Genomic DNA, 12815 nt, shown 5'->3' on the forward strand with positions numbered 1-12815 from the left:
GAAGTGCAGGCTTAAAGCAAGGAGAGGAAGGTATAAATTCCATAGTCATTTTCTATCATCTTGTCTGTCTTTCCTGCTTTTCAAGTTGAAATCACTTTAAGCATCTGTGGCAAAATTATTCTTAGAGAGTCTCTCATTAAATTAGATGTCTCTGAATTGAATTCATTTCCACTCCATTTTGTCAGCTGCTAACGCAGCGAGAGCCAGATCCTGCTCAAATTGGCTTTGAGGTTTGGTCCCTCTTTTTTTTTGCATGGGGAAAGATTGGGGTTTCACACTTGTGCTGAGTTTTTCCCCGTCCTGAATTCCTGCCCTGCATTTTGGATTCTCAGGGAGCATCCATTGCTCTTGCAATGCTGCCAGTGGCTGAACCCCGATGTTACAAATCCTAATGACTCACTAGGAACCAAATTATATCCGAATATTCCTACAATACAAAGCACGAGGCCACCTTTTGTCACCGAATTAGAGCTACAATATCCCCACCAAAGTCCCCAGCAGTCTGTGCTCTGAGCCCCATATCCACATTCCGTGCTGCTCCGAAAATGAGCATTATGCCCTAAACCTCTGCTTTCAGCCATAAATATCCCAGCAATCCAGGGGCAAAGGGACTGTTTCGATACCTCATGCAACGTTAGCAGCTCACAGATTAAGCATGTGGGGCCTGGGGGATTATCTCCTTGAATCAATATAAGGCGGGGAAGCAAACAAACAGCTGCTCGGGTTCCCCAAAATAAAATCGTTTGATTGTGGCAAGCTTCAAAGCAACTGGTTGACACAAAATAGGTTGGGTGCCCTCCCCTGCTGTGCCCGAGGAGCAGAGGGTAGCAGGGAAATAAATAAACATCTAAAAATTACTGGTTACTCCTCCCCCCGCCGAGTAACCACCTCCCAGAGAAAAGCCGGGAAGCAAGGAAAAGCTCCCCAGAACATATGGCAGAATCAAGCACAGGATCCCGGCAGGTTTGGGTTGTACAAGTAAATATTAATCTGGGGGGGATACTGGGGGCTGAGATCAAAAGAGCTGCTCCCGTTTCTATAGGGAAAAGGAGCGCTTTGATGTCACGGCACCTTCCCTGCGCCACCTAATGAACTGAAATTGTGACACAGTGACATCCTGCAAGGTTTGAAAGCACTCAGCACAATGACACGTCTTTGGGGCTTGCTGCTCTCTTTTTCCAGCAGCCTCCTGTGCCAGGGGGAAGGGTTCTGCTGGTGAGGGTGGAACAGAGGTGGAGGAGACAGAGGGGGCTTTGGGGAGTGAGAGATGAGTGCTTCTCCCTCGGCTGCACACGGGGAGAGCCAAAGGGACTCACTCCAGGTCATGCCTGACCAGGAAGGGTGGGGTAGGGGTGCAAACAGAGTGAAGCAGCTCGGCAGGGTATGCACAAGGCAGAGGGTGAGTGAGCCCAAAGCCCCCCACCATCCAAGGCTGGCAGGAGCAGAGCCATCCTCACCCCACACTTTGTGCCCTCCACACCCAGCTGGAGCCACAGCATCCTCGGGGGATGGTGGACAAAAGTTTCAGGAAAATGCAGGGTCAGAGGAAGGATGAGCTCCTTGCCTGGGTCCTACAGAGGCAGAACCTCTTCTTGTTCACTTCAGGCCAAGAAAATAGCCAGCAGGTAGAAAAACCAATCCCACACAGGCTTTCAGATTGGGCTTGGTCAAACAAAGGCCCTGAATATTTCATCCAGGCTCCCAGAGAAAACCACTAGAACAAAACCCTGCGCCGCCATCCCAAGGAGGGAGAGCAGGGAATAACCTGCATGGGATGGGCAGAGCTGCCCAAACCCCCATTCTGCATGTCATGTGCTCCTAGGGAGGAAACCAGAGAGAAAGAAAATGAAATAAATCCTGATAAACAGTGCAGCAAAACTCTCAGGGCAGGCAGAGAGGGAGGAAAGATGTGAAAGTGAGAGGAAGAGATGGTTTTGCTAAGGATGACTTTGGGTGATTTTGGGTGGATCTGCTCCATCAGGAGGCGGTTGCCCTGCCATTGCTTGTGGAGTATGGGGTGGTTTATTAGTTTATTCAGCATTTCTTTACCCAGTCTGTGGCTCCTGGCAAGGACAGAGATCCCAGCAGACCCTGGGCAATACCACGAGCCAGGGCTGCACACAGCGTTCAGCCAGCACAGGGTTAAATCCCGTTAATCCCAGGGATTTACTCCGGATTAACCCCAGGGAATTGAGAGCAGCATTTGGGCCTGTGTAAAAGGGTCAGGCCAGGATTTCAAGTGCAGAGGAGACCCAAGAGCATCACCCACTCAGGGAGTCACAGAGCTGGGTAAGAGAGTTGCTGAGGCAAGTTAGGAAATGTAATAGAGCAAGAGAGAGCTGCTGAACCAGGCAGGGAAATGAAACTTTATTCAATCATCTGCTTTACTTATTTCATAGTGAGGAAATCCATCTCTTCCTTGGATTTGTTTATGCTGTGAAAGCTCTGTGTTGCCACGATGCAAAGGAATGGTTAGAGAGAATCAAAAGGGTGATGCTGAGCTGCAACCTGCCTTAAAATCTGCACCCACATAGGGAGAATAAAACCAGGAACAAGGGAAAAGAACTCCATGGCTTTTCTGAAGCCAAAGTGTGGTGTGATCACTCTTAACCAACACACTGGGATTAGGAAGGCATTAATGGGAATGACAACTTGATGGGTTTTAGCAAAGAATCATGACACTGTGACACTGTGACACCACCTTTCCAAAAAATACCATATTTGGGTGTGTGCACGTGGAAATCCATGCACAGACACACCCACAGGCACAGCAGGGAAGCCTGTAAGGACTCTGGGTGCCACTGGAACAGCATGAACACGGCACTGAGCTGTCCCAGAGAGGGGGACAGAAATGCGCCCGTGTGATTTCATCTCCTCAGTGGTACTCAGAGGAGTTTGCAACAGGGCTCAGGCATCCCAAGACCCCCCTGAATCAGGGGAGAAAGGCAGGATGGCTCCCAGCACACATCCAAACCTGTGGGAAATAGGTTCTGGAGCAAGGGAAAGGATCAATCACAGAACAGACTGGGGCTGGATGCAGCTCCCATATTCTGCATGCAGAAATATTCAATAATAATTATGATAATAATAACAAGAATGATAATACAGTGGGGAAAGGCTCATCTTGAGCAAATTAATGCAGCTTTGGTGTAGCCTTGGGGTGGGTGGCTCCATGCAAGGTCAGGTTGTGGCGCTGTGGTGGCCAGGATGGCCCCAAGAGCCGCCCATCACCCTCCTGCACCACTGTGGGGGGAAAGCACCAAGATGGGAAGCGATAAATAACCTGTGTCTCCTGGAGGGATGTTTCTGGGTGTGAATTAGAGCCTCACCAGCCTCCAGCAAGATGCCCCTTCCACAGCATGGCAGCTCCAATCTAGGACAGGCTTCCCTTCAGAAATCCCACTCAGACTCAGCTAAGCTGCATTTCAGGGCTTTTTTCTCCCCAGATCAGCCCTATGCAGATTCCACCATCTCCACTGGTTAATTCCTGCAGCACCAGCACACACTAAATTACTTTAAGGGCTTCAGGGGGTTTTTGGTTGTGGGAATTCTAAAATTTTGAGACATAACACAGCACCTTAGTGAGACTGTCTGGTAATTTGATTTTTAAAAATGGCACAGAGGTCTGGGTGCCTTATCAGCCATTTTCCTCATCTTTTTGATATCACAAGACTTCTTTGCATTAAAGAAGTGCTGCTTGTGAGCATTAAGGGTGTTGTACCAGTCTGCATTAAGAATGTAGATGCTTACTGCAATTTCCCTTAGCTCATAGCTGTATTTCAGTAATAAAGTGTGAATTAACCAAAATCCAATTTACTCAGGAGTATCTTTGAGAAACTCACAGTAATTTTATATTTGATTTGTGCTGACAGCAGATGTGGCCATTCCCTTAGCTGGGCAGACAGAGCAAGGGGACACTAATCTTTCTGTGAGCTTCCCATGACGGATACATCTGTGCCTAAATCAAGGCAGTGATGCTTGAACTAAAAGTTCAAAATCAGGATGGAAAAGGAAGTTCAGAAAGAATGAGAAGCAAGTTGCATCATCAGATCCTGCCAAGCCAGTGACTTGGGATGGTTTTAGAAATCTTGAACATGATTTAGGCATCCTGCTAGAGATATGAGTCCTGAATGGGAATCCTGTTCACAACCCCTGTCTAGCTGCATGGGTAACACGGGAAAATGCATCAGCCAAGCCCAAAAGATGATCCTTCCACTGCTGTGACCTCAGCGTGCAGAGACACGGGGCTGCTCCTGACGTGGGACAGAGCAGCCCCCTGCTCAGGCGCGGCAGGAGTGGGATGGGGCTGCAAATGGAGCTGGCAGGAGCCGGCAGGGAGATTCATGCACAGGCAGCTGGGACGGGATGCTGGGTGCTGGGGAGGGGCACATCTCTGGCACTGAAACAGGGGGTGCTGCACCCTGCCCACATCCATCCCATCCCATCCCATCCCATCCCATCCCATCCCATCCCAACACATCCCATCCCCTCCCATCCCATCCCCTCCCATCCCATCCCATCCCAACACATCCCATCCCATCCCATCCCATCCCATCCCATCCCATCCCAACGCATCCCATCCCCTCCCATCCCATCCCATCCCCTCCCATCCCATCCCATCCCCTATCCCATCCCATCCCATCCCCTATCCCATCCCTGTCCTCTTTCCATCCCATTCCTATCCCTCACCCATCCCATTCCTATACCACATCTGTCCCATATCTATCCCATCCCTATCCGACCCCCACCCCATCCCAGTCCCAGTCCTGTTCCCGTTCCCAATCCTGTTCCCAATCCCAATCCCGTTCCCATTCCCGTTCCCGATCCCAATGCCGATCCTGATTCCGATCCCAATCCGATCCTGATCCCATTCCCGATCCTGATCCTGTTCCTGATCCCGTTCCCAATCCAATCCCATTCCCGCTCCTGATCCCATTCCCTATCCCATTCCCATTCCCTACCCCAATCCCGTTCCCGCTCCTGATCCCGATCCCGTTCCCAATCCCTATCCCGATCCCGTTCCCGATCCCATTCCCATTCCCGATCCCATTCCTGATCCCATTCCCGATCCCGTTCCCAATCCTGATCCCGATCCCATTCCTGATCCCATTCCCGATCCCATTCCCATTCCCGATCCTGTTCCCATTCCCGATCCCGATCCCAATCCCGATACCGATCCTGTTCCCATTCCCGTTCCCATTCCCAATCCCATTCCCATTCCCGATCCCGTTCCCATTCCCGTTCCCATTCCCGATCCCGTTCCCATTCCCGATCCCGATCCCGATCCCGTTCCCATTCCCAATCCCATTCCCATTCCCATTCCCGATCCCAATCCCGTTCCCATTCCCGTTCCCATTCCCGATCCCGTTCCCGTTCCTGTTCCCATTCCCGATCCCGATCCCATTCCCGATCCCGCTCCCATTCCCGTTCCCATTCCCGATCCCGTTCCCGATCCCGATCCCGATCCCATTCCCGATGCTGATCCCGATCCCGATCCCGATCCCGATCCCGCTCCCATTCCCGTTCCCATTCCCGATCCCGTTCCCGATCCCGATCCCGATCCCGTTCCCGTTCCCGTTCCCGTTCCCGTTCCCGTTCCCGTTCCCATTCCCGATCCCGTTCCCATTCCCGATCCCGATCCCGATCCCGATCCCATTCCCGATGCTGATCCCGATCCCGATCCCGATCCCGATCCCATTCCCGTTCCCATTCCCGATCCCGTTCCCATTCCCGATCCGTTTCCCGCTGCCGCCGCCCCGGGCAGGCCCGTGCGGGTGCTGCCCCCTGCCGGCGCCGCGCGCCCCTGCAGCCGCCGCGGTTGCCGCGGTAACGGCGCGGGCGGAGCGGCGGCTCGGGGGACCGGGGGAACCGGGGGAACCGGGGGAACCGGGGGGACAGAGGGAGACCAGGGGGGCCGGAGGGTCCCAACCCGGCTCCGTGGGGCTGCCCCGCGGCCGGGGCTGGAGCACAGTCCCGAGCGAGCAGCGCCGGGGCGGGCGCGCAGCGCCATCCTCGTCCCCGGTCCGGCTCCGCGTTACTCGGGAAGCGGCCGGGGCGCGGAGCAGATTTCCATTCTGTGTTCGTATTACCTTAACACCGGGGCTGGCCGGGGGCAATGCCGGCAGGAATGGAAATATCCCCGCTTCCGAACATCCCTTCTTCCAAACATGCCCTGCTTCCCAACATCCCCACTCCCAACATCACCGCCTCCAAATATCCCTGCTTCCAAATGCCATCACCGCTCCCACGTGCTCTGCTCGCAGCTGCTGCTCCCCCTCCTTCCCCCGTGCGGTTTTTCCAAGCCCCCCAAACGACCAGCCTGGGATTCCCCCTCCTGCCGTGTCCTGGCCAACACGGCGCGTTGGGAGCGCGGTGGGAATTGGCCCGTGGGCTCCGGCGTGTGCTGGCCCGTTCCCTCGCCCAAAGCGGGGTGCCCGGCACCGGCAGCTCCCCTCCCTGCTGCCTGATTAGGATTCGGCCGGCATGCAGGCGGAGGAGGGCTGAGCATCCCGGCGTGCGCCCGCCCCGAATCGCAGCCCGTGGCCGCGCTGCAGCGGCCATCTGGATGGGGAACAACGGGCCAAGCGCTGCCAGCGCCTCTCCGCCAGCGCAGGAGCGGGATGCAGAAATGCCAGGAAGATGGAAGGAGGCTGGGATGCGCGGGATGGGAGCGGTGGTCTCAGTGAGGCCACAGCCCCGTGCTGCAGCTCCCGACCCCTCAAGAGCAGGTTCCTGCCCAGAGAAGGTTCCCTGCTCCCATCTCTCACTGCACAGAAGCATTACGGTTTGCGAGGATTTCCCCCCCACCCCTGCCACAAATTAGTATCTTCCAGCTGTTTCCTTCCACATAAAATCTCTCCTATTTCTTCTCTTATTGCTTTATATAAACAAACATGAGAGCGGTTCGTTCTAAATAAAGTTATTTGTCTAAGTAAATTAATATATCATATTCTCTCCTGAAATATAGAGAGCTATTTGTCTCCAGAGAAATCATGTTGAGTGACATAGTATAACCCTATTCATTTGCATATGCAGATATGTCTAATTATTCAACTTGCAATTAAAGGCTTGTGTGTCAGCAAATGAGACTAATTAGAATCACAGAATCATGGAATCGTTTAGGTTGGAAAAGCCCTCTAAGATCATTGAGCCCAACCATTCCCCCAGCACTGCCAAGCCCACCACTAACCCATGTCCCCAAGTGCCACATCCATGGGGCTTTTAAACCCCACAGGGATGGCAACTCCACCACTACCCTGGGCAGCCTGTGCCAGTGCTGGACAACCCTTTCAGAGAAGAAATTTTCCTTAATAACCAATAGAAACCTACCCTGGTGCAACTTGAGGCCATTTCTTCTTGTCCTGCTGCTTCTCCCCTGGCAAAAGAGACCGACCCCCACCTGGCTACCACCTGCTTGCAGGAGGTGCAAAAAGGTCTGACGTTACAAGCAAGAGCATGGGTAGCCTGAAAGGAATGGTTAAATGATGCACTGTCCCCAGGAATTTTAGTAGCCCTGTCCCAGTTTCCCTGTTGCCTGAAGGAAGGCAGCGAGGCCCTTTCTCCACACATCAGACTCACTTTTACACTGTGCAGAATGATTTAAAGATGTGTCACCCTTCCACAGTGTGACACGGGGCCCAGCATCACCACACCCTGCTGCCTGCAGGACCTGGGCCCCTCCCTCTCATAATTGTTACTCATCCTGCTCAAAATCAGGAGCTATGGATAAATCCTGGAAGTGTTTGGATTAGAAACAAGACTATTTGTAACTGGAAACTGCTGAAGCAAGACTTTTTGGCCTTTTCTTCAAAAATTCTGGCTGGATTTGTTAGATTATGGTTGGGAAGCAATCCTCAAGTTGTTGATCTGATTGTTATTCACTGAGTAACACAGAATGATAAGAATAACATTTATCATGGTCACTCAGGGCAATGTTTTCACAGTATGCACTTTGCAAACCAAAATAAATGCATTTTCAGGTAACAAGTTCATTTTCAAAACTCTATTAGTTCTAGTGGAGCCACAGACAATTTTTCATGGGTAGAATGCAGAGTTAAATGAAGAAATTATATTTAAGAAAAATGAAAATGATCACATTTTGATAATTTTCAAACCAATACTTCAGGCAGACACGTTTCACGATACAGGAACACAAACTGCACATCTCTCCTTTCCATTTCTGATGACTACCTTCCAATGAGAGGAATTATTCTCTAGATGTGCCTTGTTTTAATTTGAAAATAAAATGGGGTTTAAAATGAAAGAAAGGGAAATGAAAGTATCATCAATGCAAAGCAGCAGCTTGTTCCATTGTTTTTCTTTCAGTGAAAGGAAAATGAGAAGAAAGAAAATTAATTTCTAGTTAATCCAAATAGCTTGGAAATTGTTATATTTATCTGCTGGGTGAGGAGAAAAACAGTGAAGGGAAACATCTCTATCCAGAAGCACCTTGCTGAAAACATGTTTTATAATCATCATTCTGCCTTTTCTATCTCTTCTGACATTTCAAAGGTGAATAAGCACCAGCACAAAATTGTAGGAGCACTTTATGGCTCCACAGATCTGGGTGTGAGGAGTCAGGCTCTTCATCTTTTCAAGAGACCCAAGATCCCTCTTAGGACCCCAAAAAAGGCTGCATTTTCACAGAATCTCAAACTCATTTGCTCTTCCCGTGATGCTCATGGCATCTTTCAGAGTCCAGCGGCTCCGGGCACTTGTGGGCTTGGAATGTCCTCCTTGTTCTGTTCCTGTATTACCCAGTTTAGTGGGATCTCATCCATCACTGGATGTTTTACAGCAATATCTGGCCTTTTCCCTCTTTAGCACCTCGCCTGTAAATTGAAATGATCAGGCCACAAACGGGGCTGTTGGGCCCAGCCTGGCTCCTGTTGCCTCCTTCATCGCGCATCTGCCTGGATCACAGGGGGCTTAAATCACTTTTAGCACCTAGGGATCACTGACAGGAGTAAATAAGTATTACATAACCTTCCCCAAAAAGCATAACAAAATAATAACGGGGAAATGAGGTTAAGTGAAACCATTTCAATAATGTTATAGGCCTGCTTTCAATCAATGAACGCTGGGAAATTCAATGTCTTCAGAGGCTGTGATTTCATTTGAGCTCCCTCCACTGCTGAACTCCTCTTCACAAAGCAATGAGTTAAAGACTTAGCAGCAGATTCATAATACATCTAAAATGTACTTTTTGTGTTTAATATTCACTGGAATGGTTGACTTTTCTGGGTTTGGTTAACGAGAGGAATAATAGTTTTCAGTTTCATTGAAGCATAAGATATAATTCCATTATCTTCTTTTTATTTCTTTTTCTTTTTTCCTTTTTTTTTTTTTTTTTTTTTTTTTTTATAAAATAATCTGGAAGAAGTAGAGCAAAGTGGGAGAAGAAATGATTCTACAGACACTGTTAATTATGTATCCATCATATAAAATAGCAATAATAGCATAATAATTTTTCATTAAATAGAACACAGGAATATGTGCAATCTCATACTGTCAAGTAAGAAGTGGCTCTAAAAAACCTCCACTTATTCTATTTCAATAATGCTAACTAATTTTGGAGCAATTAACACTAAATTTAGGTGCCTACTAAGTAAGAATTTGACAATTTGATGATTTGTGCTTTGCTCTATACACATTAAGCCCAAATTCAGTCCCTTTAACTTCACAGGCTTAAAAGTTAGGCACCTGCTCTAAATTAGGCACTTGGACAGCAATGAAGTTCAGGGACAGCCACCTTGGACTTGGGCTTTGCCACCAATTTGCTCTCTTTTCCAGCCCCCCTGGGCTGCAGAACAATTGCATCACCATATTTTAAATTAATATGATTGAAAGAGGTGCCACCCTGTTCTCCCTGCAGCGAGAATCTGTTGAGAATTGATTTTCATTTCAGGTGGTTCAGGGTGGAAATGAACTGACTCCAAGAAATTGCCACTATTTCATCTGGAATGCAAAGCTCCTGGTGCCTGGTAAAGTGTTCAGAGAGCAAGTCCAGAGAGCAGCATGCACATTTCCTTTGGCCTGCTTTTCCTGTTTCTGTGGAATACAACAATTTTTGATGATGCTCTCAGTTACAAAAACTGGCTGATGGACTGGGTAACTTCAGCTTTTTTCCTGTGTGTGTTTATCCCACGTGTCTGTCAAGGAATGCCATGATCCATGTAATGGGAAAATCCCTTTGCAGGCACTGAGGGTTTTCTCATTCACACAAAACCCAGCAGCGTGTTGGATTCCAGCAAAGCACACCCTTCCTGCAAAGCACAGAACAAGGTTTGGTCCTCGCAGAGGTCCAGCATTAGAAACGGAAATGATTGCTGGTGGAAAACACAGACCATTTGATATGAAGAGCATGAGAAGAAGGAAAGAAGCTGCTGCTGCTACTGCTGCAGCTTTAAATTAAAATGCTGCATCAGCCAGTCCCTGAGGACTTGATAGAAATCTAATTAGTCAGACAATCTGGCACCAAATGTCCTAATTTCCCCAATCCATGTGGGATTTGTGTATTCTCTTACTCACTGCAGTTCTAAATTTCAGCCTGAGCCTTTCTAACCCCTCTCTTTTTTCAGTGCAGACATGGGACTCCAGAGAAGGTGATCCCTATCAAAACCTAATTGTTTTTCATAAACCTTTAATTAATTAGACTCAGGATCATGAAAGACACTTAAAATATTAACAATTTATTTAGAGACAAGTGCTGGATGAGGGTTGCTGCAGCCTGGTATTTCAGTGAGAAACCCAAATGTAATTAATGTGGGTGGGCACAGGCTCCGTGTGGGGTCCCAAACTGTGAGTCCTCCCCAAAACACCCCAGGAGCAGCACAAGGAGCATGGGCTGGGCCATGGCCAGGAGGATGGAGGCAAAGTGGACCCTCTGCAGCCAAGGGTTAAGGGCAGGAGAGCCCTGGAGTGGTGGATTTTAAGAAAAGCTCTGGAAAGGCACCAGAGTCCCCCCAGGGTGGCTGTAAAGGGCACAGTGAGGACAGCAAGCTCTGGGAGGCAATTAACCCTGTCCTGGGGGACCACGAGCTCCTGGAGCAAGGTGCTGAGTGCCTCTGAATCCCCCAGGCACCCTTGGAGAGGGAGGATCTTGGCTCACACAGGATTAAGCCATTCAGGAGTAACAGATTTGATTTTTTTTTTTAAATTTTTTTTTTCTCTAGAGCGGCTATGACCTGTCATGTCAAAGCTTTTTATTAAAGTCTCTTAATCCCCAGATTATCACCACAATAGTTTCACAGGCCCATTCCACATAAGGCAGGCCCCATTGTGGAGATGCACATTGGAGGAGTTTTAATCTGCAGATTATTGGCATGCAAGACCATGAGGGGCTGCTTTGCTGTGTTGCCCGTTGCGTCAAGGGGAATTGAATATTTATAAAGACGACTTCAAATGGGCCATGCACTGTATTCCTCCCACATATGTGCAATCCCCATGTGGCAGAGGGGCCCTGCTGAAAGAGAAAAAAACCTGCCGTGCCACCACGGCACACAGGTGGAAGCTGTGCAGGCTGCATGGAGAGAGGGTGAGCAGGGCCAGGGGGAAGGGGCTGGTCCCCTCCTCCAAACACCCCATTTCAGCCACAGAGGATGCATTATTTGATTTTTAAGAGAGCAGTAATGAAAGTGGAAAGGCAGAGTTGATGATGGAATCTCCATTTCTTTCTTGAGTACCAGGAGAGGACAGCAAACAGATAAAGTCCCTGACAAGGATCCTTCGCTGACACAAAATATGCCAAGTGGAGAGAAGGCTTATGCTGTATACAAAACTAATTAGCAGTTACCTTCTAGATTAAAGAACAACTCGAGCATCTGTTTCCCTGAAGCGTTTTCAAAAAAAGACATGGCCCTCTTTCAAATAGCCTGACAGATTTTAAAATATCATCTCTTGGGTCTGGGGGCTCCCCGAGGAGGTGCTGGGGAGCCCAGGAGGGACCATCCCCTCTGCGAGGTGCTCCCAGGCTGTCAGGGAGCTGCAGGGCAAAGCAGCAGGTCCCTCTCTTTTCCCTGGAGGTGTTTGTACAAACACCTTGCTGCATCTCACTGTGAGAGGCACCACACAAAGCATTAACGTGGAAATTCTGTATAAACAGGAATCAATTGGGAGCATCACGAGCCTGAGCGGGGTGGGCTCAGAAAAAAGGGGAGCAAAGCCCCTGGCACTGAGCTGAACCTCACCAGCTGCATGAGGGAGGCAGGTTTATAGATACAGACTTATCTACACAGCTGCATTCTGCCAGGGGAGCAGCTCCTTCAGGTCTCCCAGCAAAGGCACTGCTGCACAAGGCCAGATCCTGCCTAAAGGTCCTTCTGAGAGCCCAGCTCCGGGTCAGGCTGCAGAATCCATCAGGGCAGCTCAGCCTCAGCCCTCAGCAGCAATCTGGGAGCTTCTCAGTCAGCAGGTGGGGCTGAGGACAGCCCAGGACAGGGCCTGGCTCTCCGTGTGTTATCTCCTGGTGCTCACCAGGCGAGGATGTCACTGGTCACAGGTCTGGCTGAGGATCTGCAGATTGGACTCAGCCCTGGCTCTGCCACAGCCTTCCCTTACGACCTTGGACCAGCTGCTTAGGTTTCCTCCATACCTGTTTCCCATCTGTTGGAAAATGACTGGGTATATTAAAGGGATCCTGGGAAGATAAGTAAACTGTGAGGCCATTATTAGCTATTACACTGATAGGGCCCAAATGTTCCTGTTTTCTGTAACAGCTCAAGAACTTAAGCAGGCACTAAAAGGCTCTGGGAAAATAAAGCTTTGCTTTTCTGGGGTGCTCTCTTAAAGGAGGGTGGTATGTCTCCCTCCAAAGC

This window comes from Vidua chalybeata, chromosome 17 (assembly GCF_026979565.1).
Source record: "Vidua chalybeata isolate OUT-0048 chromosome 17, bVidCha1 merged haplotype, whole genome shotgun sequence".
Taxonomy (NCBI): Eukaryota; Metazoa; Chordata; class Aves; order Passeriformes; family Viduidae; genus Vidua; species Vidua chalybeata.